This window comes from Aquarana catesbeiana, linkage group LG02 (assembly GCF_042186555.1).
Source record: "Aquarana catesbeiana isolate 2022-GZ linkage group LG02, ASM4218655v1, whole genome shotgun sequence".
Lineage (NCBI taxonomy): Eukaryota > Metazoa > Chordata > Amphibia > Anura > Ranidae > Aquarana > Aquarana catesbeiana.
In genome coordinates this window covers 749185214-749212678 of record NC_133325.1, presented here as the reverse complement: position 1 = coordinate 749212678, position 27465 = coordinate 749185214, and the positions used below count along the sequence as shown (strand labels likewise).

The following is a 27465-nucleotide window of genomic DNA, read 5'->3' as shown; positions in this document are numbered from 1 at the left end:
AGTGAGTTTTTCAACATTTTTCAGCATTTTTGCAATAGCGTTTTTGCAAAAGCTTTTTTCATTGTTTTTTGTTTGCGTTAGGGATTGGATCAAAAACTTTAAAAAACACTGATGAGCTGCGTTTTTGTGCATTTATCTGCGTTTTTTTTTTTTAAACGTTTTTTACAGCTAAAAAAATCCTCTCAGAACGCACTAATTTTGTGTTTTTTTTTACAGCCCAAAAACGCCCCTGCCAAAAACAGCTGATAACAGCCTATGTGTGCATGGACATATGTGATAACATGATGGGGAGTTTATTGACTGTGTAAAAAAAGTCTGACGTCAAAAGCAGCAGCTGTAAAAATGTCCATTGTGCATGAGGCCTAAAAAGTAGGCTTGGCAATTTTCCCTGCAAACAAAAAATAATATTATTGGATTACAAAGCCACTTGTAAATTATTTAATGTGATTCCATATACTGTGGAATATGAACAAGCTGCAAAATAGGAATCATTTTAATCAGTTGTATAACTGTGATACCTTATGATTCCCAGAATGACTCTTCAAAGGAGAAGCATAAGTATTAGATTTTATTGGAATGTTCAAAATGAAACATACATGGTCATAGAATATGATGAAGCTGTAAGCAACCAGTTTTCTTTTTTTTTTTGTATTATAAACTAGAAAGTAAAGGCAACTCTGGCTAAACAACCAAATACACAACTGAAAACATAGCGAAATGGTTCTAAATGCACAAAATGTATGCAGTAACATAAATCCTTTATAATATTTCATAGGGATGGTCCCAACAAGAGTTCTCAGACTCCATGTCTTTGCATGCCTCATGCCCTCGGCTCATCGTCTGTCTGCTAATAAACATTTTTCTAGGAGCTTTAAGTCTATTTCTTTTCTGTAAGCTCATTTTAGCAACGCACATAACCCAAGGTGGCTATATCAAACAGATCTTTTATAATTTAATCATTTCAATATCATGATTTTTATCTTGCATGGACAATTTAATAACCAATTTCAAATTTATAAGCTTGAATTAAAGGACAGGACAGGTAGGAAAGTTATTGTTAATTCTGTATGAGGTTGAGATGATTGTGTAAGTGAGCTAGTCTTTTATTTTAAATTAGTATTTTAAGACCATACAAAGAAATGTATGAAAGGAACATTGAACCAGCACCAGGATCAAAGCTACATTAGGAGAGACAAAATTATAGTCACATTACTCGGACCCAATCAGAGCCATATTACCAGAACCAAAATCAGACCCATATTACCAGAGACGTAGTCATTGCAGAATTTATTATAGTTCAATAAGTGGCTTAGGTATGAATCATGGATAGTAAATGAATAAATGTAGCGCTGCGTGTAAAATTATAAATGTAAAGTGCAAATCTCTAAAATAAATAATTCTTACATATAAATGAATAGTCCATAAAATGAAAAAATGAAGAAATAAAACATGAAAAACTCTTCTTGTGATCAGTGTATCCACACAATTCCACCACAGTGATTGTTCGTCCTTAAAAGGAGTGCACACCACCACCAGTAAAAATGCGCGCTCACCTCCCAGATGAGTCAAAACTCATATGCGGATCTCCCCACGAGCTCTTTGCTCTCACTTCCTCTTCCCAATCAATGGTGGGTAATCCAGATGGCTCTTTTCTTAATGGTAACTCAGCTCATTAATATCCAAAGAAGCAGATCATCTCCCAGCTTGGCTCAAGATTCCATGAGTTCAGGACATGTAAATAATAAGTATAGAGATCATAGTGTTCTCCGTATACAAATTTATTCAAAGCCCCCAAACAGACAAGTTGCACTTACAAGATAAAAACTTTTAAAATCACATAAGAACCTCCAGAGTAGCACCGCCGTGTCCACATACACAGTGCCTGGCTGGACGTGACTATCAGCTCCTCCCTTCTAGACGCGTATCGGCCAATCACAGGCCTTCCTCAGTAGAACAGGTATTAGGTATGAACCATGCTGCTAGAAGAATCTGTCAGAGCTGGATTTTGGCATTTCACTTCAAAATGGGAAAATGAATAAACATTTTGCAGGAAATGGTCTTGTTGATTGGTTTGAATCATTTAGCCATTGACTATGCATAGCACACATGTTAATGCAAATGGATGAAGTATAATTTGCTAACAGAATACCTAGCAGGCTATTTTACAACAAATCTGTAGTCATTTATTAACTGGTTTTCATAGGAGTAGTTCCAGAACAAGAAGTAGCACCATGTTATGAAAATAAGAATGGAGCTATGCTACCAAATCCAGTATAATATCAAACTTTAAATCCATATAGTGCCGTATTACTTATGTCAGAATGTTGCTTACAACTGACACAGCAGAACTGTTTACTACTTTTCTTTCTTAATTGGCAAAGTCATCCGTAAAGTATGTAATAGTATTCAGTATATTTTAATGCATCAACAAACTGCAGAGGAATAATTTTGCTAATGAGCATTAATGTGGCCGTGATGGTGAACTGTATAATTTGCAGGAGAACTCTTCAAAGGAGAAGTATGTGTGTATCTGATTTTATTGGATTATTCAAATATGACACGTGTATGAATGTAGTGTAATGAGCACCTTCCCTGTTATATGAGAGTTACCTTTTTCATTAAACAGTAACTCCACTTTTGTTGACAAAAAACATTCTCCTCTGGGTGATCTATGTACATTGCAGGTATTATAACAAACTTTGTTGCAGATTCCGACCTTTTGTTTTTCTGAAGAAATCCCTCTGTGATTCTCTGTACCCATGTGGGAAAGTGAATCGAATGGGAGTTTTTTCATAATTATCAATCAGCTGTGCACCTTGCAGAGCACTAATGACGAAATCTGCTGGGCCTGCTTCTCTTTAGATGTGTTCCTATTGGGAATATCTCAGCAAAAATGACATTTTTGTTGCAGAGGATGCCTGAAATCTGAGTTCTGTGCAGAGTTCTGGGAAAATCGGTGAGCCAATCGCACAAGCAGGAAACTATGTTTTTTTTTTAGGGGGGGGGGGAGCGTTCTGTAAACATTCTGTGTACAGAACACCTCCAGGTAGTCATATTGCATTTTCATAAAATTACAGCGGATGCAGATTGAAACGGAAAGGCCATTTTTAATAACATTCAATTACAATATGACTTGTGTCGCAATTGTATACATTATAATTTTTTTTCTTTATTTGCTATTTTTTTTTCCCCATGAAAGTGGAGTAACCTTTTAATATTTATAGAACCTGGAAAGCAACAACTACCCCTAGTCTTGCTATTGCTACTACCACTAACATTGTATAACTAGTACAGTTACTAGTTCTGGGTAGATTGGGGAAGAATTTTCATTGAGTCCCTGTTGGGACTAAAAAAAAAAACACACTGTCCTGGTGCCTGAAAGTCAAGTTCTCAAAATAAAATCTAAACTCCCCAGCTGTTGTAAAAATAGAAAAAGACGCTTTTGCTGCATTACCGTTTCTCACCAGTTGATCCTCCTCTTTTAGGTTGCATGATGGCCATCATCATTCAACCTACTTTCTGTGAAGCCAGGCTGTCATGGCCACACCCCTTGGGGATGTGTCTGGGTTCACAGTACTACTACACTTGTTGACGCTTACTCTTTATTATGTGACCCCTATTTAGTGCAGCAGTAAGGCACCAGCCACTGTTGCCAATGAGGAGAAGAGGGCTTAGCTGTGATCTCACAAAACCAGCCAGGGGACTTTAAAAAAAGTGGTATTTAATATATACTCAGGGAGGTGGAAGGGTGGATTTTAAGGCTTAGTTGGAGATGGGTGTTAAAAAGGTTCCAATTGTCTCCAGAGTAGTAGAGGAAGGGAAATTTCCACACTGGGTCACCTGTTCCAGTAGCAACTGTTAAAGGTGACAATTCCCCTCAGTTTATGGAAATTTCCCTTTTTCTTCTTGTCGAATAAAATTGGAAATATCAAATCACCTGGCAGTTTCTGTTATCTCTGAGGGTCCCTCATGGTGAGATCTCTGCATTGACTTCCTGACTCTGCACACCTTCACTTTGTGGGGCCCTTTTGATTTTTTATTTTATCTTAGGATCACCCTTAAAGCGGTAGTAAAATAACTTTTGAGCTACCTACCAAAAAATAACATTTTTCAAATAATAAATTTGTATTTAATGTTTACAGGTTAAAAAAAATCTATCCTAAAACTACATCAACACAAACTCCATCCATCTGCTGTTAGGAAAAGCCTCCATCCATATAATCCCATCCACTACCTACTACTTATTTAGAATGCTTAAAAATGTATAATAGTAAATACACGGGTAGCATAAAATTGTATTTTCGCCGTAACATGCAGATTAGGCGCTGATTTGGAGAAACTTCTAGTTTTGCAGTTACGGAGATTGCTTTTCAGTAGGATAATGGGTACAGTATCTCCCAAAAGTGAGTACACCTGTCACATTTTTGTACATATTTTATTATATCTTTTCATGTGACAACACTGAAGAAATTACACTTTGCTGCAATGTAAAGTAGTGAGTGTACAGCTTGTACAACAGTGTAAATTTGCTGTCCCCTCAAAATAACTCAACACACAGCCATTAATGTCTAAACCACTGGCAACAAAAGTGAGTACACCCCTCAGTGAAAATGTCCAAATTGGGCCAATTAGCCATTTTCCCTCCCCGGTGTTAGGTCTTAGGTGTGAATGGGGAGCATGTGTGTTAAATTTGGTGTTATCTCTCTCACTCTCTCATACTGGTCACCGGAAGTTCAACATGGCACCTCATGGCAAAGAACTCTCTGAGGATCTGAAAAAAAGAATCCTTGCTCTACATAAAGATGGACTAGGCTAAAAGGAGATTGCCAAGACCCTGAAACTGAGCTGAAGCACGGTGGCCAAGACCATACGGCGGTTTAACGGGACAGGTTCCACTCAGAACAGGCCTCGCCATGGTCGAACAAAGAAGTGAACAAAGAGTGCACATGCTTAGCATCATATCCAGAGGTTGTCTTTGGGAAATAGACATATGAGTGCTGCCAGCATTGCTGCAGAGTTTGAAGGGGTGGGGGGTCAGTCTGTCAGTGCTCAGACCATATGCTACACACTGCATCAAATTGGTCTGCATGGCTGTCTTCCTTGAAGGAAGCCTCTTCCAAAGATGATGCACATGAAAGCATGTCCTGTGGTCTGATGAGACGAAGATAAACTTATTTGGTTCAGATGGTGTCAAGAGTGTGTGGCAGCAACCAGGTGAGGAGTACAAAGACAAGTGTGTTTTGCCTACAGTCAAGCATGGTGGTGGGAGTGTCATGGTCTGGGGCTGCATGAGTGCTGCCAGCAATGGGGAGCTGCAATTCATTGAGGGAACCATGAATGGCAACATGTACTGTGACATAATGAAGAAGAGCATGATTCCCTCCATTCAGAGACTGGTCCGCAGGGCAATATGCCTACATGATAACGACCCCAAACACACCTCCAAGACAACCACTGCCTTGCTAAAGAAGCTGAGGGTAAAGGTGATGGACTGGCCAAGCACGTCTCCAGACCTAAACCTTATTGAGCATCTGTGGGGCATCCTCAAAAGAAAGGTGGAGGAGCTCAAGGTCTCTAACATCCACCACCTGTGTGGAAGAGGACTCCAGTGGCAACCTGTGAAGCTCTGGTGAACTCCATGCCCATGAGGGTTAAGGCAGTGTTGGAAAATAATGGTGGCCACACAAAATATTGACACTTTGGGCCCATTTTCACTTAGGGGTGTACTCACTTTTGTTGCCAGCAGTTTAGACATTAATGGCTGTGTGTTAAGTTATTTTGAGGGGACAGCAAATTTACATTGTTATACAAGCTGTACACTCACTACTTTACATTGTAGCAAAGTGTCATCTCTTTAGTGTTGTCACATGAAAAGATATAATAAAATATTTACAAAAATGTAAGGGGGGTACTCACTTTTGTGAGATACTGTATGTATCAATGCATATGTGATAGATTGTTGTATCAGAGTTCGAGCCACTAATAATTCCATAGACAAGCATAATTGCACATCAGTAAAGACCTAATAGTGGGGCCCCGAGGATCTTACCTGGGGCACATCAGTTTTGAAAATGAACAGGGGCTTGGCCGCTTCCGCTTTCCTCTTCCAGGTTTATGGCCTGAGTGATGTGACCAATGACTTTATGGTAAGACAGGCCATGAAGGGATTTGAGCACGGGTGGGTGAAGCCAGATACCAGGTGCCAGGTCTCGTTTGATTTGTTTAAGGAATTAGTGGAGGAGTTAACTGGGGTTTGCACCTCTGCTTATGAGGTGTGGCTATTCACTGTGGCTTTTACGTTAGCTTTTTTTTTTACGGCGTTCAGGATTGGGGAGTTGGTAAGCTAGAACAGGTGTGACGTGTGTGGGCTGCAATTCTCGGATGTAGCGGTGGCCGACGACTGCGTCCGGATTCATATTGGGCAATCTAGAACTGATGAATTGGGAAGGGGGGCTACTGTGTCATTGATTCGGGTGCTGCTGGACTCGGTTTGCCCAGTTTCTTCTGTTCAGTGGTTTGTCGAGGTGAGGGGGTTGGCACTTCGTTTCTTTTTGCTGCACGAGGATGGATCATCCTTGTCACGCTTTCAGTTTTTGGCTGTTTTCCGCCGTTGTTTGGCTGGGGCGGACACAGAGGTTTCCCAGTTGAATATTCATTCCTTTCGAGTGGGGGCGGCTATGAAGGCGGCCAGATGGGTTTTGGGTCCTGAGGTAGTGAAACGTATAGGGAGGTGGGAGTCAGATTGTTTCAAGATTTATATTCGCCCTCATTTGCTCTGAAGTTGTTAGCTGTTCTTTACATTGTGTGTTTTTATGTGGCTGTATGTTTTCTTTTGTTTCAGATCTTCCTCCTGATCTTGTCTGGATCTTGGGGAAATTCCTATGTTTTTTGGGGACTGTGAGGGCTGACGCTCGGCCAGAGGGGAGGCAACTTGGCATTCCATGAAGTGAAGCTATTCTGAAATGGCTGGGGATTCGGAAGATGATGTGGGGCCGGGTTCTCCCTGAATATCATTACTATTCTAGAGTCAACAAGTTCCAGATGTTTTAGTGCTGCATGATTACAAAATTGTGGGGCCCATCTAAGGTATGGAGCTTCCACTTGGTTATTGGTGGTTCTCCCAGGAGCTAGGTCCCCTGGGGGAGGGCAATCTGGAAGTATGTGTAATGTCGGAACGTCTTTGAGCCAGTTGGGGTGCAGCTGAGGACATGGACGATGCCAGTTAAAATTGTGCCTCAAGGACACTCAAATACCTCTTGTTACATTGTTGAATTTGCACTTATTGGTATGTTTTATATGATGTTATTTTATTCTTTGGTTAATAAAATTGGCTGCTGTGGCCATATAAAACCCATGTCACTCAGTCTTTATTCTATAATTGTAAGGACCCAGGTTGTTGAATACTTTAGTCAAGGTTTATTATGACACACGTTTTCACATCCTCCAGCCTCAGCTTCTTTTTGCAGCTCTCGCCATTCGGTCATGTGACATCACAAAGCTACAGGAGAAGATGGTACTGGAAGACTTCCCTCTGCCAATCGCTGTGATCACAGGTCTGAATGGGGAGCAAGTAGCTATATAGTACCAATCAGCTGCCACTGATTGTGGGTCTATCTCTGATTGATGTCTGAATAGGGAAGTATCCCTATTTATTGCCACTAGCCTATCACATCGTATTGGTACTAGCCCAGCTGGCAAATGCCAAGACTAACCCTGCTCTCATGCAGGGGATTAAAATTTAGTCTCACACAGGTGCCTTTTGTCCACCACTATTCAATACTAACATGATATTTGAATTAATTGCATGGTAATTCATTTTACATACATACATTTTGCATTAGGATGTAAAGTAGAGCTTACAAATAATTCTGCTAAAAATATAACACAAGTCCATAAGGAAGTGAAGGAAAAGGTGATGACACTGTCTGATAGAAGTTTGTGTTGCTCTGGAAAGCAGTTACTCCCTTTACTACTGGGAGGGTTAGTTGCATGAGAGGAATGTCGGTTTTTGCAGTATACTGAAAATAACGAAATTCTAATTTTCTAGACTGAAAAAAAATATATAGTTGTGTTTGTGTATCCAATATGTAAGGAGATGGACAGACATTAATCTTTGGGCTGGGAAAATAAATACTACATTTTGATTTGATTCACTCAGACATTCCAAGTTTGACAGTATGAAGTCATTGGGACACCACACCTAGCCTGGAGAAGAAGTCATCAGCTAATGACTATTTATATTTATAATTCATGTGTTTCGGTCATGAAAATATGCAAAGATGCTGATTTATCATGTGTTTGCCATACCCAGCATTTTCTTTATACCTTTAATGTTTTTATACAATTTTAGGAGCCTGTCAAACTAATATTTTGTAGAGCTGTCAAGTGTGTAGTACTAGTACAGATATTGTACAGTCAGATTGTAACACGTATGGTGAGCCTTAGGGTGCTTAAAACCCAACTGCAGGATGAATGTAATCCCCTCCCAATCTTCCCTCTATCTGATCACTGGGTTGAGAAAAAAAAAACTCTAAACCCTGTTTTCACTTACCTGAGCCCACAGTCATGTGATCATCCAGTGCCAGGTCTGTCTCATCACTGTTTACTTCTTGGAGGGGTTCTTCTTTTGGGTATCCACATCACACCCGTTGGCCGGCCAGCGAAGGGGTCCTGTTAGGATCTCAAAGAGAGATGGCATCAGGCCTATGGTAGTGAGGCGGCCTGCAAGGCTTGCATGCAGAACTGGATTGCCCGCAGGAGGAGATGAACCCAGATAGGGGGAACGACTCAGGTATAGTATAATAGACTTTACCAGGTAAGGAAAACTTTACTCTAGGAAGAATAAGTTAAAGGGGGTGGAAGGTAGGGATGAGTGTAGTGGAGCTTTAAAGTGGAATTACGTAGATCCTTCTACTAAAGAATATCGGGAACCAACAGGTTTTGAGGACCTGCATCCCCTTCCTCAGGGCTAATAAATATATGTCAGCAGAGAGCAGTGCGTGTCATGCTGAATCTTACATAAGCAGCTGAGCAGCCCCAACACATTAGCATTATTTATCAAATATTAATTGTTAGAGACATGGTAGGAGAATCTATCAATGCTGCATACCTTGACAGGGAATAATAATGATTTAGCAAGGTTCCCTAACCAGCCTGATCCAGTGATCCGCTAGACTGCGGTCATTTTCTGAGACTTATGGCCTCCTATTAACATAAGAGAAAAATCCTGGAATGAGTGCCATCTTATATCTATGGGCTGGGAGCATAAATTTATTTTCCTCCATCTTTTATGGACACCTAACTATCACGCCTATATGAGCTGTTTGGATATCCTATTCAAAACCATGTACATTAATAAGGAGTATTCTGAAAAGGCTTAGCATCCAATTTTGGAGTGCGTGTGGGGTAAGATGTACCCATTCAGTCAAAGACCATTTATGAGGTCAGGTACTGATATTGGATGAGAAGACCTAACTTGAAACTGGCATTCCATTCTATCCCAAAGGTGTTTAGTAGGGTTAAGATCATAGATCTGTGTAAGCTCCTCAAGGTCCTTCACACCAAATTCACCAACCATGTCATGTTCCAGTCATGCTGGAACAGAAAATGGCCTTTACTAAACTTTGCTTCATGGTAGGAAGTGCACAGTTCTATAAGATGTCTTTGCATGTTGTAGCATTAACAGTACCCTTCACTGGAAACACCTGAATTCAATAATTTTGAGGGGTGTCAACATACATTGGGGTTGATTTACTAAAACCGGAGAGTGAAAAATCTGGTGCAGTTTTGGAAAGAAACCAATCAGCTTCCAGGTTTTATTGGCAAAGCTTAACTGAACAAGCTGAAGTTAGAAGCTGATTGGCTACCATGCACACGATTTTGTACTCTTCAGTCTTAGTAAATCAACCCCATTATGTGCATCAGGGTGATCTCCTTTACATGTTTATTTGAAACAAAAAATGTCCGCCTAATATTCACTTAACCGCTTCAATACAGGGCATTTTCACCCCCTTCCTGCCCAGACCAATTTTTAGTTTTCAGTGCTGTCGCTATTTGAATGACAATTGTGTGGTCATGCTACTCTGTACCCAAATGAAATTTTATTGTTTTTTTCCCCACAAATAGAGCTTTCTTTCGGTGGTATTTGATCACCTCTGTGGTTTTTATTTTTTGTGCTATAAACAAAAGAAGAGCGACAATTTTGAAAAAAACACATTATTTTTTACTTTTTGCTATAATAAATATCCCAATTTTTCCTCAGTTTAGACGGATACGTATTTTTCTACGTATTTTTGGTTAAAAAAAATCGCAATAAGCGTATATTGATTGGCTTGCACAAAAGTTATAGCGTCTACAAAATACGGGATAGATTAATGGCATTTTTATTTATTTTTATTTTTTTTCACTAGTACACATTGCGTCGGACATATCAGACACTTTTGACACATTTTTGGGACCGTTCATATTTATACAGCGATCAGTGCTAAAAAATGCAGCGATTACTGTGTAAATGTGACTGGCAGGGAAGGGGTTAACACTAGGGGGTAATCGAGGGGTTAATTATGTTTCCTAGGGAGTGATTCTAACTGTAGGGGCGGGGACTCACAAGGGGAGGAGACCGATCGGCGTTCCTCTGTACTGGGAACACACCATCGGTCTCCTCTCACCTGACAGGACGTGGATCTGTGTGTTTACACACACAGATCCCTGGTCCTGCTGTGTTTACGGGGAATCGCGGGTGCCCGGTGAACATCGCGGCTGCCGGGCACGCACACCGGATCCCGAGCAACGAGGTGAGCACCCCCTAGATGGCCGGGAAGCCCAGGAGGTCATATGACGCCCGCCCAGGATGGGAGATCCCTCCTGTGGACGTTATATTACTATAGCCGGGTAATGAAGTGGTTAAAATGTTATATTCACTTTCACGATTGGCTTTTGACAATGAATTTAAACGGTGTACATGTGGCATTTTTGAAAGTCATGATACAACAGATTTTTGTGAAAGAAAGATGCAAAATGAAGTACAGAGAAAAAAATAGTTTATAGAATAATAAATGCACCGGAATATTATGTGAATACTTTTCAGGATGTGGACATCTTGTTATGGTTGGATAATAATATTTGATGGTTGAATACGTTTTGTATGTTTCGACACAACACTGGGACCTCAGAGCAGCTGACAGATCAAATATATTGGGAAATTTGTGCTTTTGGAACTGTCATTTAAAAATCACTAATAACTAATTATATGTAAATCCCAAAGAGATGACTAAAGCCCCTTTTCTTTTCTGGTCAAAGATTTTTATGAAAAGCTTTTCTTTAACCGCATTTCAAACTCTTCACTCTTTTATACTGTATATGTATGGTCTGTGCAATACCAAAAAAATGCTGCATACTTGAACTGAACGTATCAAGAAATACTTAAATATATCTAAAGCCAAACCATTTTTTTCTTTAGTTTTATGCTGCATACACACGGTCTGAATTTCCGTAAAAAAAAAGTGTGATGGGAGCTTTTGGTCGGATATTCCGACTGTGTGTATGCTCCATCCAACTTTTTCTGTCTGAATTTCTGCCAGCAAAAGATTGAGAGCTGGTTCACTATTTTTCCGACAGAAAAAGTTCTTATCGGAAATTCCGTTTGTCTGTATGCAATTCTGACGTGCAAAAAACCACGCATGCTTGGAAAATATTCAACGCATACTCGGAAGCATTGAACTTCATTTTGTCAGCTCGTCGTAGTGTTGTACGTCACCACGTTCTTGACGGTCGAAAGTTCAAAGAACTTTTGTGTCACCGTGTGTATGCAAGTCAAGCTTGAGTGGAATTCTATCGGAAAAACCACCCAAGATTTTTCTAAAGGAAATTCCGCTCGTGTGTACGGGGCATTAGATGTGTCTTATGGTCATCTTAAGGTCTTTTGTTTATAGTCAGTTTCAGAGCCTTTCATATGTTTAGGCATTTGAATCCCCAAGCCTAGGTGTTACATGTAGGCCATCACAGGATAAGTGACCATGAAGAGCCAGAGATACTATGGTCAAAAGTTTCATAGACTCATGACCATCACACCTACACTTTATGGCCAAAAGCACAGCTTCAAATAGGGGTTTAAGACATCCTCCAAGCATGTTATTTTAGGAATTTGTGTAAATTTATTGTTACCCTTTGCATTTGTACATGTCCCCCATGGCAATGCCCAGTTACCCATGCATTCTTTTTTTTTTAAAAAAAGCTTGCAAATTGACCTTGAAAAGGAACAAAATACCAAATTGTAGCCTCCAAGACTTTAATAGGGGTTGGTGTAATGTTTGAGTTTTAATGGTTTTTAATGGGTTTGCTGAAACTCCAGCGAACCAAATTTTGCAGTGAGTTTTAGTTAATTGTGCATTTCTAATCTTGATGTACCAGTTTGGGGAATTACATTTTCTCTTCCAGCATGACTGTGTCCCCATACACAAAGCCAGCACCAAAAAGACATGGTTTGATGAGTTTGATATGTAGAATTTTGAATGGTCCAAACAGAGCCATGACCTCAACCCAATATTGGAACTCCAGTAGCCAGTCTTTTTGCTCAGCATGAATGCCTGACCTTAAATATGTTCTTTTGGCTAAATAAGCTTACATTCCCACAGACACATATTTCAAAAACTTGTAGAGGTTGTTATAGCCGCAGAGAGGGTGGGGGTTTTAGGCATTTTATATTAATACCCATGGTTTTCTGAATGGGATGTAAAACAAGCTTATATAATGTAACGTATAGTGTGTAATATCAGGTGACTGGTAAACCTGGTAAAGTTTGGAAACATCTAATTACTGAGTGGGTAATACTAAGTGACAGAAAAACTGATATCCAACTTTTTGTGCAGAAATGGCATTTGACAAGGAACCACATAACCCATTATAGGTGGCAAGTGATCATAAGCTACCCCGTAAGCCTGCACACATCATTCTTGAATTTATTTTTTTAGAATATTAACGACTATTACATTAATCTCATTTCACAAAGCTAACACACCAGGATAAGTAATTTTATCTTTGAATGAATGTTTTGTGAATTGAGCCTAAAATGCATTACTCTCACTGAAACACACTTCGCACGTACTGTCCTGGTACAACTTGTATGTCATTAAATGTTTACTAGGAGATGTCTGTAGGTAAGGTAAAACAACTAGAGAAAACGTGCATTTTTTTTTAAAACAAGTTTCGACACAACTTCCAAGCTCTTTACTTGCATCAATTATAAATGGGATTTCCTAGTGTAGTCACGCCCGTAGTTAGCATGTTATGACGAAGAGTTGCTGTTTCACGTGACTTCATATATAAAACCAGCCTGCAGAGCTTGCTCCGAACCATTTAAACATTGAACTCCAACAAGTGCAGATCTCCAGAACTCCTTCGAAGAAGCAAAACTCTGATTTTCACAGAGACTTTCCGAGGCTGGAGAGGAGTTTGCAGGAGTTATTTTGAAACTTCAGTATTGCATTTAAAAACCTGCCAAGCATCTGCAGAACCATGGCAGTTTTCATTATCCAGCTCATTGCACTCATCCTAGGCCTTATTGGCACGATTCTGACCATCATTGTTACAGCGATGACCCAGTGGAGGGTATCATACATGGTAGAAGGAAACACCGCCAACTGTGATAAACGTATAGATGGACAATGGCTGAGCCGTTGGGATGGTCTGTGGCTAACCTGTACAACCAAGAATCAAAATTCTATGGAGTGCAAACCGTATGAGTCTTTGGTGATTATCAGCACTGACTTAAAAGCTGGAAGAGTTCTGATGTCCTTTGCTGTTGTACTTTCCATCATAGCCCTCATTATAGCTATCGTAGCCCTCTTATGTGTGCGATGGTGGAGAAGAGCTCGTGATGGCAGATACTGTCTTCTTCTAACTTCTGGTGTTGGCTTCATTCTAGCTGGCATACTTGTTCTAATTCCAATCGTCTGGACCACCAGCAACATCATTCAAGAAATAAACAACCCCCGCTGCAAAACAATGCAAAGACTTGAAATCGGGGAAGCAATTTTCCTGGGGTGGCCCACCATGTTTTTCCTCCTGATTGCAGGAGCTATACTCTGCTGGTACCACCCTTGCGATGAAGAAGAGGATAACGACAGGTGCAAAAACACAATCTACGCATCTCAAACATCTCTGCCACGACCAGTTTATGTTCCATGCGAAACGCGAGATAAAACCCCTAGCCAAGCCCTCTATTCCAGAAGCCAGTATATCTGATGACTGACTGATGACATTTCTGTAGCTTAATTTGAAAATGAGCAAGATGATGATCACAGGCTGTAAAAGACAGAATGCAGTAGCCTGAACCAGTAAAATCTTGCTTTTTCCCATCAGACCCTGCAATAATGAGCTTCTTCGGGGTTGAATGGGGCTTGGGTGAGACCTTGCTCTTATATTTCCACTTTGAACGTTGATAATGCATTTTGTGCACATGCTGTAATGATCAAACTACTTTTAAAGTAAATATTTAAACTAACTTAAATTTAAAATGCACTTTTAGACATTGTAAGAGTAGGTATTACCATGGGGATCCACTTTATGAGCTCCAGGCAGCGTTATTGCAAGAATGCAATATTATGGGATAACATTACATTCAAAATGTATGTACATCCCTTTTTGTATTGCAATGACCGGGGTTGAAAAAGAATAATGCATTGACACAGTTCATTATCATACATGATTTAGAAAGATTGTATTTAATTTCTGCCTGACATATGGTTTTGGGGACTTGAAAATGGACACTCAATGCTGTTAGAACTGCTTAGCCAGTTTGGTCACAATCTCTTTAAAGCAGGTTGAAAGGATATCTGACCCTACATCTGTACATTGCTGGTATATTTGGTAAAAATAGTGCAAGATAACTGTTTTTTTTTTTTTACTAAGGCCTTCTCCTTGATACCAAGAAAGTGTTAGTGAGTCTGGTATAATGTTGCCTATAGACGTAAAATGATGCGGTCGTTTTAGGCCGGATTGATCTTTTGTCATGCAGACATGTGCCAGTTGTCTACACTTTGGGGAACAATTGGACGGGTTTGAAAACTTTTTCTTATTCCATATTTTCCATCCATTGATCAGCATGCCTGCCTCCCCTGCTTCTTCCCTCAATAGTGTTAAATGTAAATGCTCAGTCGAGTGTTTATGTTTATGGGGTAGCAGGAGTGCAGAAAGATGATGTGTGCATGTACAACTGCCCTCTATCTTTGTTTTTTAAGTTACAATTAATTGCATGAAATTGCATTGCTTGCTGGATTAGGACCGGTAGACCTTTTATCTCCACCCAGAGCTCAGCTACTTATTGTCATGAGATGTGATGAGCGTAACAATAGTGCACCTTGGGCGTATGGCCAAATAGCAAAGTATAGGTGCAATATCAATGAAAGAATTAGGATGTAGTGTTAAAAACAGTTATGCTTCCTGCAGTACAAATACACCTGCTGAAAGCTTTTAAAAGGAATGTCAACTGTGACAGTGTTCACATTGCTATCATGATAGATTCACTTTATGCAAGGAAAATTGTCGATGTCCTTTAGGCACCCTCAGGTTCACCTCTTGCTGTAAAACTACAAATACCAGCATGCACTCTAGAATTTGCAGTCCTAAATCACATAGAGGGCCACTGTTTGCCTGCTATTGTGTAAGAAACTGAACAACCATTGTGATGGTGTACAACATTTTAAAGCCCAGTTGAAGACCCACTCCATTTTTATCTCCTTATAGTCATGTACCCTTGCATGTTATGATATGCGCAACCTGCCATAACACTGCAGTGCTATGTATTGGCAGAGCTGAGTAACAGCCACACCCCTCAGCACATGTGACCTAACACAGACTTGTACTGCAGAGGAAGAGAGGGGGTGTGTCTGACCAGGTCCATGTGAAATATTGAGGGCACTGGTGCCTATTAGACAACCTGCACAACTGTAACAAGGAAATGCAGGTAAGATTATGACATTGGTGTTTATTAGCACATTGGCTGTCTGATTCCCCATCTGTGTCCGTGACTTCAGCTGGGCTTTAAAGGGTGAAGTAGTGTACATTTTCCTGAGCTCAGCAGAAAAGGTCAGGTGCAGCCTTTAGCATGCTATGACTTTGTCTCACTGCTAAGCTCTGCACTGTAATTATGTGGATGGGACATAAGCCAGGTATGTGCTAATTACCGATGAACAAGGAGCCGGCTTCACCACTATGCAAATCCGTACCTGCTTAGGAAAAGCTGATACAATTTCCTACTGACCTTTTTTTGGTATGTGAGCCTGCTTGTCCAATTAACCTGCATGACACAGCCGTTTAACTAACCGCTCTGCATTCTGCAGCATGTGCACACTGTGCAGTAGATATGGCTCGTTAACGCTCTGCTAGGTTTGAAGCTAATTACATCTTGTTATGCTTACAGTTCTAGACCCTATTTAGTTGTACTGGGGGAAAAACTTTTAATGCCAGGACTTGTCCGAAGAAGTGGCAAATTGGAGATATTAATAATAAGTAAACTGGCCCTTTGTTTAGAAAGTTTGGAGACCCCTGTTTCTGGTATCATCAATGAAGGGAAGATGGTTTGGTGTAGGGCCTGCTGACAGGGGTCCCAAGGAGAAGTCACAAAACTTTCTGCTGTTCTGGTAACAAGAACCTATACACTCTTTCCCTGAAGACTTATTGGTTTGAGAAGAACCTATGCTTACTACAAACATTTATTCATGCTTGGGAGAAGTTCTTATTTTTTAAATCCCCATCATTTGAATGGACAGTTTTCCTCTCCACTTCAGCTTTTAGCAAAGTTTTAGTAAAACGGGCTCTTAGTTTACCACACCAAGCATATAACCAAGACAGCATTTTAAGCATTCTTTTTTTAATTTTTTTCTCTGTAGTTTGTCTGTGGTTGGGGAACAAAAGATTAAGGGTTAAATCCTTTGAAAAAGTGCATCACCATGCAACTGTGCCTAGGGACTCTTATACAGTAAATATAGTCTTAGCTATCTACTGTCAAAATGTAAAAAGAAATCATATGCATACTATTTTCGGTATGGTTGTTTTATAGACCAAAATCACAAAAAAGAATAACAACGGGGACCGGAAAAAAAATGTTCTTAGGCAATGACCACCGAGGCCTTGACTATTGTAAACTAGATCTATATTGAAACAGTTGCAACGTCCATTGGACCCAATCATGTCATGAGCTTTTGCACTTGTTTGTATGGAGGCAAACCATTAAGGAGGGAAATTGGAGTCAAGATAAAAATCATTTTTGAAAGGGTTCCTGTTATAAGATGTCAAGGAGGGGAAAAATGAAGCTGTCCCCCATAGGAAGATATCAACATTCATCTTTTGTTTTTTGACCTGCAATGGAAAAATGGAACATAGAATCCACGTGTGTGCTATGAAAATCACCTAACATTTTCTTTGCTTTTTTAGCCTCCCAAAAAAGAGAACCTGTCTCCTCTTACCCTATTACTGCTCAGTACTGCTCCTTCTAAGGGGATAGTAAACTAATAGAACAGCAGTCAGCAATCACAGTCTGATAAAAACAGACTGCGCTATCATATCCCATCCCAGATAAAGGCAGACACCAATTATTTTGACATTTGGCACTATTAATATGGAAGTGTTTTGTATTGTAGACTACTACATATAGCTACAATAGTTTTGCCTTTGACTTCAGCATTTTGTTTTTGTAAAATTTATGACTCAGTTGGTAATAATGCATTTTTGCAGAAGTAATAACACCAGATTGTTTCCTTATGAAGATACCACAGCTAGCTTACACCAGCCCTCAGTTTTCAAAGTGTCTAAACTGACAATTGTGTTGCTCCACTTTTCTGATTCACATTGGCAGAAGTCTTAATTTGACTCAATGCTGGTTGACACTATCTGGGTCTATGTATAAAAAATGTGCCATACAGAAGTCTTAAGCATTCGCACTGGCAAAACAAATGATTCCCATATTATCTCTTATGATCTTCAGCTCCATCTAGTGGACATAATGCAGTATTTTTTTTTTTTGATTGAGGTATTTTAGAAAAATACTATATTTTGGCCATTAGAGGGAGCTAATGATTATAGGAGCAATTCATATTACAAAAAATACAAGGATTATTTGTTGTGTCTGTGTGAATCCTTAAGACGTCCACACAGCAAATGTTTTTTGCATAGAGCTCTATAGACAGTTTCAGAAACTTTGAAAAAAGGGCAATGTTTATTCTAATGTTTAATGACTAAGAAAGGTAATCCGTGCCAGTGACTGGCAACGGATCGTGGGAGCAGAATTAACACATGTGTGTTCACAGCATCACATTATGGCCTGCTCTGTATGATGGAAATGTTTGATAGTATTATTGTACATTTTTTTTATTGTCGCCGAAGAGGTACATGTACTAATGTGTTTCTGATTTTATGATGCACAAGTGTATTTATTGAATTTGTCCTAATTATTTGTTTAATTTATTGTAATAAAATGCTTTAAATATATTCTTTCTTGTGAAAGTCTCTTTTTACACTTCATTAGATGATGGCCTTTAGTCAACGATCAATGTCCAGAGTTTATCAACTAAAAACAGCCAATCTGAATTCATCATTTATTTTTCTGTCTGCCTTAAAAGAGACATTTATACTCCCCTAGGTGGATGCAGCATTAGTTCTCCACTTAGTTCTCCCTTCTGCTCTGAGCAGAGAGCTGATGATTGTCAGTCAGCGGCTCTCTGCTCTCCCCTCCAGCGTTTACCGGAGCGCTGGGCTCTGGAAGGGGCAGGAGGAGCTGGCTCAGGCTCTCGGTGGATCGCTGAGAGGCTGAATCCGGTGCCGATCCAGGCTTCTGTGTGGGTCCCGACCATATGGTCAGGACCTTTCCGGAGCCTTGACCTGCCCTTTGACATCAGCTGACGACGGGCTTCAGCCCTCTGCCAGCTAAAAACAGATCACAGGAGTGCATTCATGTCATCCACAGGAGAAGTATAGCCAAAAAAGCTTTGGCAATACTTCTCCTTTAAAGTATATATATGTATATGTATACAGCAGGGGAGGCTGTCCACAAGGTTAGGGGTGTGTCTATGGGAATGTTTGACCATTCTTTCAGAAGCGCATTTGTGAGGTCAGGCACTGATTTGGACGAGAAGGCCTGGCTCGCAATCCCTGCTCTAATTCATCCCAAAGGTGTTCTTTCGGGTTTAGGTCAGGACTCTGTGCAGGCCAGTCAAGTTCCTCCACCACAAACTTGCTCATCCATGTCTTTATGGACCTTGTTTGTGCACTGGTGCACAGTCATGTTGGAACAGGAAGGGGCCATCCCCAAACTGTTCCCACAAAGTTGGGAGCATGAAATTGTCAAAAATGTCTTGACATGCTGATGCCTTAAGAGTTCTCTTCACTGGAACTAAGGGGCCAAGCCCAACCCCTGTAAAACAACCCCACACCATAATCCCCCCTCCAGCAAAGGATTTGGACCAGTGCCCAAAGCAAGGTCCATAAAGACACGGATGAGCGAGTTTGGGGTGGAGGAACTTGACCAGCCTTCACAGAGTCCTGACCTCAACCTGATAGAACACCTATGAATTACAGTTGAGACTGAAAGACAGGCCTTCTCTTCCAATATCAGTGCCTGACCTCACAAATGCGCTTCTGGAAGAATGTTCAAACATTCCCTCAGACACACTCCTAAACCTTGTGGACAGCCTTCCCAGAAGAGTTGAATCTGTTATAGCTGCAAAGGGTGGGCCAACTCAGTATTGAACCCTACGGATTAAGACTGGGACTCCATTAACGTTCATGTGCGTGTAAAGGCAGGCGCCCCAATACTTTTGGTAATATAGTATATATATATATATATATATATATATATATATATATATATATATATATATATATATATATATATACTATATTACCAAAAGTATTGGGGCGCCTATATATATATATTTTTTTTTTTTACTTGTTGTTCTCTTTTGGATACAGTAGGAAATAGTTCAGACCCCTACTGATGTTTTACTTTTTGCTGTCCATGATCCCTCAGTCAGATTTCCCTTCAGCTGCTATCCCAGAGACTGAATAAGTAAGTGGAGACCCCTCCAAAGCGAAGGGACGTCCTCTCCTAGACTGTTGTCCCTACAATGGGTTTGGCTTTAAAAATTTTCCTCACCTCCTATTTCGGTGATAACTCAATCAGTTTGCATTTCCCATCACATTCTGTACCGGGGACAGTGGTCATCAGAACAATGGAGAGGGTGAGGGGCACAGACAGTAATAATCTTTGACAAAGGTTCTAACCCTTTCATGTTCTATCCAAAACTAAAATAAAAAGTTTTGGCTTTATTTACACTTAAATTACAATTATATCTTAACGGTTGGTGTGGATGTAACCACTAATCATTACTCACTGAACTTTATTATTTTATGAACCTCACAGTGACATTCTATTAAACCTTTTATAGGGTTGTACAGAGGGAATGGATGGACATGGGCTATAAGCAAAGACAGAAGACAAGAACCACACATGGATATTAAAAGCATAGAAGAATTGTTTTAAATCCTTTTCATTTATTTATTTTTGCGCAGGTTTTTTGTTTTTTTTTTTTTATAATTTTTTAAGCTGATGTTTTAAATCTTTTTTTATTGTATATAAAAAAAACACTACCAAAAAACGTTTCTTACAGAGTGTACCCATGACAAAAAATTGAATTATTTCTGAAGATAGAGCAGCATAAGCTGCTTCATTTGCCAGTCTTTCTGTGATTAAACTTTGTAAGGAGCCCTCTATACACAGTAGGAATGAGGGTGAAAGAATAACAATATACAAGACCAATAAACATTACCGTGAAATATTTATGTTATAATGCAGGGGTCTCCATACTTTCTAAACAAAGGGCCAGTTTACTTTAGGGGGACTGGAGTGGCCAAAGGAGAGTAGAAAATGCCCCAGTGTCAGCAGGAGTAAAAAAATGACACAGTGCCTGTAGTCAGTAGATGGAGGAATAGTGCCCCATCAATAGTGCCTCATTATTAGTGTCAGTGGAAGAAAAAATGCCCCATTGTTGGTGTCAGTAAGAGGAATGGTTGGGATAGATAAAGGCAAGCAGAGGGCAACATTCAGCCCACAGGCCACAGTTCGGAGAGCACTGTTATAATGCATGAAAAAAAACAAATGGTGATATTAAGGTAATATACATTTCCACTGTACCATGTAACACTTACTAATAGGTAATACGTTTCCTTGTAGTAATTTTCTGAATTACTATCATTTATTTTCTGTGAGCATTTCGGTAATCTCTAAATAAAAACTACATGTCTCTGGAAGAATGGTTGCCATGACCTAGTGACTGATAACATTATCACAGTGCTTCACATCCCGTTTACAGTATAGATTTGGCTTGGCCTGGTAATGTCAGTTCTCATACAACATTCCTGGCCTAATTTGACCCAGACAATGTTAATGATAAAAAGTTAAAGTGACACCAAACTCTGATTTTTTAAAGACAAATGTATTCAAGAATGTATTTTTAACTCAGAAAAGTCCCTTCTATTGCTCTCATTCTTCTCCAAATCAAATATTTTTTTCTTTTGCTGCTGTGATCTGACTTCCTGTTAGATGATGGCTACCTTCATTCTCTATGGTCCCACTGTATGTAGGAACGTAGCCACCCTGTCTTGCTCTCTCCTGAGATCGACTATGGACTATGGGATGTGTAGTGTGTGTAGCACCACCCCTGTAGGAGCTGCTTGAGAATATTTAAATATGTCTTGGCCCCTCTGGCACACCTAGTGATCAAATATGACTGTAGACATAATGGCAGAAGGACACCAAACTGTAGTGAACCGAAAGTATTTTACTAAAAGACAACAGAAATAACTTTAACTAGGTAGGTAAATATGGCAAACTCTGATATTATGCAGCATAACACAAAGAGAAAAACAAAGTATCTAGAGCACAGCTTTAACCAACTCAAAGGGCCTGAATAGGCCCTATGTACTCTGGCATGAAGAGGAATGAAGATGACTTGTGGCCGGTCACTCTATTTCCCTAGAATCCTGAGGTCACAGGCCCAAACACAAATTCGTATTACAATATGCATCAATAAACATCAACTTTAACATCAACTTTATACTTTAAAGTTAGAGTTCCTCCTTACTATCAGTGTTTGTCACTGAGTCTTTGGCGTGGCAGAAGAATATGTGGGAGCCCTTATAGCGGAGTTGTCCTATATCTTCAGCTAGTTAAAACAGTACAAAGAGATTTCTTATGCAAAGAAACTCAGTAACAGGGCGTAACTAGTGCAAAGTGTCTCCTGAAAGGCTGTGATGCAAAAGAAAGTAAAGGTGTCTGAATACAGTGTCTCTACACATAAACGGCCGGGTGGTCCTTTCCTCCTTCTTAGTGGATGTTCAGGAACGTCCCTCAGAACGAGCGCTCGCAGGGCGGCCATGAGGCGTGCTGCGGCTCGATCCTGTGATCATTATGATCACAGAATCCAGCTGAGCAGAGATTGGGATATGGGCACTGTGATTGGCCCTCCCAATCACGTGACGGGTGTGTCCAATCACAGCCATCACAATGTAAACAGTGGGGGTTATTTACTAACGGCAAATCCCCTTTGCACTACAAGTGCACTGCAAGTGCATTTGGAAGTAAAGTCCCTGTAGATCCGAGGGGAAATAAAAAACAGCATTTTACCTTGCACATGATTGGATGATAAAATCAGCAGAGCTTAACCTCATTTCAGAGCTTCCCCTCAGATCTACAGCGATCTACAGTGACTGCATTTACAAATGCACTTTCAAGTGTACTTTCAGTGCACTTGTAGTGCAAAGTGGATTTGCCTTTAGTAAATTAACCCCAGAGACGCATGTCTCTGTGACATTTCTCCCCGCCGAGCTCAGTGAGAGCTCAGTGCAGGGGTAATCTGCAGATCTGTGACAGCTTTCTGTGTGCGGATGATTTTACACAGAGAGCTGCTACAGATCACCCCACAAGCATTACACCAAGCACCACTGATACCCCTGTCCCCATACACATGTCAGTGTTCCCATACTGTACAACACCTGTCTGTCCCCCATCACTGCCAACACCAAATAAACACTGATTTGGGTTATTTTTTACCAAAGAAATGTAGCAGCATCATTTTTGTTCAAATGTATCAAGAGAAATTACTTATTTGCAAAATTGTATAACGGAAACTAAGAAAAATGTCATTTTTTTGAAAATTTTTAGTCTTTTTTTGTTTGTAGCGTAAAAAAATAAAAACCCCAGTGGTGAATAAATACCACCAAAAGAAATCTCTATTTGTGTGAAAAAAATGATAAACTGTCATTTGGGTACAGTGTTGTAAGACTGCCCAACTGTCATTCAAAGTGCGACAGCGCTGAAAGGTGAAAATTGGTCTGGGAAGGAAGGGGGTGAAAGTGCCCAGTACTGAAGTGGTTAAAAGGATTTGCACAAGGTGGGCTTCTGCCCACTCATCAATTCCCGGCTAGATCAGGGCCCACGGCAAAGGATGTTCCAGAACAGGCTTCTGAAGGATATGCTGACCTTTGATGTCCGCCTGGCGACCCGGACACTCGGTGACACAGCAATGTCTGCACAGACACCCACACAGCCAATGGGGTGTCTGTAGCGGTGGTCTGGCATCCCAGGGTGAAGCTGGCTAGTGGATGGGATCACCCCTCTGGCTTAGCAGCCATCCCTCTCTTGCCTCATGGTCTTCTTTCTCCCCCTGGGCTGCCTGAGTCCTTCCTCCTCCTCCCTTGGCTCCAGCTCTCCCCCTTGGCATGCCAGGGGCTGCAGTCCACTGCTCATTCACTGTAGTGAGGCCGCTCCTCTTCGGGACTACATGTCCCAAGATGCCCTGCTCTTGCTTTCCCCTGATTGGTCCCCTGTGGCAGCCAATCAGCAGGAGACTTGAGCAGACAGCTATCCAATCCGGTGTTCTGCTGAAAACTCCAACTCCAACACTAGGTAAAGAGGAAAAAGTCTTGGAAAGCCTTGGAGGCGGCCATGTTGTTGGTTACTACCGGGCGGACTAACAATGTTCACTCATAATATCGTGTACCTTAGTGTATACGCTGCCGGTGTTCTGTGAAAACAGGCAACTTGTCAAAATCTCCAATTATTGCTGCTGAAGAGTCACAGAAGTGACGTGGTTGGAGATTTTGGCGAGTTGGAGTTTTCGGCAGAACACCGACCCGCTCTGTTGTGTGTGGGGAGGAGAGGGAGGGGGGAGGAAACGCCCCCAGCTGTGGCTCTGCCTGTGTGCCAGCCTGTGTGTCTGTGTCCCTGGCAGTGATGCTGGCTGACCGGGGGGGGGGGGGCGGAGGAAAACATCTGCACCCACTACATGTGCATTGCTCGTTCCAAACAAACAAAGGTGACAGTGGGAAGAAGAGGTTCAGGAGTAGGGTTGCCACCTCATCCCTTTAAACCCTGATTTAATGCAGATAAGGCACCAAGTGAGTTTAATTACCACCTTAATCAGCCACAGAGGGATGAGGTGGCAACCCTATTCAGGAGCTCATGGAGGATGTTACAAGAAGGCAGAAAAACACAGCAAGTAATTATTTTGTGAAAAATAGATTACAAGCCCATTATGTAGCAGATGTGTATAGATCATTTTTGGAGCATAAGGATATTGTTTATTGTCACTTTCTTTCCTCTCAACAGCTACTGCAATGCTAGGGGATTAGGCTGGGTTCACGCTGGTACTACATATGCTCCGACTTTGGAAGCACATGTCGCATGACGTGTGTAAATCAATGGTTTCCTAGGAGAGCTGTCTTAACTGGTCCAACACAAGTCGATTCGAAAAGGTTCCTGCACTACTTTGGTCCGACTTTGGTCCTACTTCAGCCCATTGACTATCACTGAAGTTGGATCAAAGTAGGATCCTTGTCCTAACCATCTGACTTGTGACATCCGACATGATGATTACAGCAGCAGGAAAAGGAATTTATGTCACAATGGGATTGTTTTGATTGGTCAAAGGACAAGTCAGACTACAAGGACTCAGAACATTTTAAAACGGTTTAATCCTGGGTTCACACTGGTACGACAAACGCTCCGACATTGGGAGCTCATGTCGCATGATGTGTGAAAATCAAAGATTCCCTATGAGAGCTTAACTGGTCCGACACAAGGCAGTACGACTTTGAAAATGCTCCCTGCACTACTTTGGTCCGACTTTGGTCCTACTTCAACCAATTGAATATCATTGAAGTCAAATCAAAGTAGGATCCTTGTCCTAACCATCCGACTTGTGACTAGGGATGAGCCGAACACCCCCCGGTTCGGTTCGCAGCAGAACATGCGAACAGACAAAACATTTGTTCGATAACACGAACACCGTTAAAGTCTATGGGACACGAACGTAAAAAATCAAAAGTGCTAATTTTAAAGGCTTATATGCAAGCTATTGCCATAAAAAGTCTTTGGGGACCAGGTCCTGCCCCAGGGGACATGTATCAATGCAAAAAAAAGTTTTAAAAACTGTCGTTTTTTCGGGAGCAGTGATTTTAATAATGCTTTAAGTGAAACAATCAAAATTAAATAGTCCTTTCGTGCCTGGGGGGTGTCTATAGTATGCCTGTAAAGTGGCGCAGTTTTCCAGTGTTTAGAACAATACCACAGCAAAATGACATTTTTAAAGGAAAAAAGGTCATTTAAAACTGCTCGGGGCTGTAATGTATTGTCGGGTCCCAGCAATAAAGATGAAAATCATTGAAAAAAACGGCATTGGCCCCCCCCCCCAGTCCATTACCAGGCCATTTGGGTCTGGTATGTATATTAAGGGGAACCCCAGACCCAAATAAAAAAAAATGGCGTGGGGGTCCCCCAGGCACTATATACTCTGAACAGCAGTAAATATACTATATGGCCTGCCCTATATACTCTGCAGAAAATTGGGCCTTAGGTGTTGGTGGTACCAGAACACTGTAAGCCCTCACAGTTACTCTTGGTGAGCGCAGGAATGGGCCCTGCTGTGAAATATTATATTAAGATTTGGAATTACATGCCCCTGTTAAACAGAGACTGCTGCTGAGTGTTATCCTCCATGTCTATGCTGACACAATTCTCCTTCTATACTTTCTTTGTGTTTGGCGGGCCCGCAGGAATACTGGATAAAGGGGGGCCTTGCGAGGTAAGGAAGTCCTCCCCTTCCTCCTGCTGTTCTGCCTCAAGTTCCCTGTCCATTATTCCACGAAGTGTGTGCTCCAACAGGAAGACAAGAGGGACAGTGTCACTGATGCATGCATTGTCGCTGCTCACCATCCTCGTGGCCTACTCAAATGGTGACAAAACATGAAACATTGGTCAAGTGTCCCTGTCGGAGGGTGAATAAAAGGTTGGTGCCATTGTCGCATACAACCGTTGCTGGCGTGGTGTCAACCACCTCTGAGCCTGCCCCTGCAGAGCTGACAGAATCTCTGCCTTAGTGTGGCTCCTGTACCCTAAGCAGACCAACTCAAGCACTGGCAATAAGAGGAAGGGGAGTTTTGGGACTTTAGATGAGGCAATGAATGAATAGATTCATCTGCCTCCATCTCTAATGTATACAAGGAAAAATAATCAAAAGGAAGGTTTGTGACTTTAAATGAAGCACATCTAAGAATGTAGAAAGAAATAAGAATCACATGATCATGGATGCCAAAAGCATATACGTTGAATCACAAGAATAAAATGATAAAATTAAATAAAACAATTTATTATGCAAGATTATAACATAATTCATAACCAATCAATGGGTAATAGAAATATTGGTACACGATAATGCGATTAAGCTACTTCATGAGGAATATGATTGTGTTGATAATGGCATAATTCATAACCAGTCTAAGGGTAATAGAAACATTGGTACTCGATAGTGTGATTATGCTAATTCATAAACAACAACAATAATAATAAATTTGTGAACATTGATGATAAAATAAGTAACACTATTGCGGAATCTCGGGATCACGTGATTATGTGGTGTAGCATAAGGCTAGGGCTCTACGCGTTCCGGGGGGGATTCCCACTCATCAGGAGCAGTTGAATGTGCAACGGTCTAAAATAGAAGAGTAAAGGATTACAAAATGAATAATCGCTGGACACAGAGGAAGTAAGAGCGAGGATGATCCTGTAGGTAAAAGTAAGTAATTGGACAATATTATTGGAAGTTGAAAACGCCATGGGGAAAGCGAGTCTCCCACAGGAGCTGAGGCGGCAGAGGCACGGCCACACCGAGGCCCAGGGCTGCAGCATGGGGAACACCAGTGGTAGTAAAGTTCCCTGTGGTTGATAAATAGATGATGCAGTGTATATGCCAGTTCCAGTGGATGTACTGTAAAATGAAAATTGTGAAGGTGTTAGTGTATGAAATCTAACCTTGGGCAGAGCCTGCCCAAGCCAGGTAAAAGGTAAATAATATATTACACCAACCCAGCCCGGGTTGGTGGGGATGTGAAAACCACAAAACTAGGTGATAAAAAAAA

At 40.9% G+C, this 27465-nt stretch overlaps 1 pseudogene; it reads left to right on the top strand.

Moving 5' to 3' along the window:
• Window positions 1-13512: 13512 nt before the first annotated feature.
• Window positions 13513-27465, top strand: part of LOC141127718 (solute carrier family 22 member 15-like) — a 44327-nt pseudogene continuing 30374 nt past the window's right edge.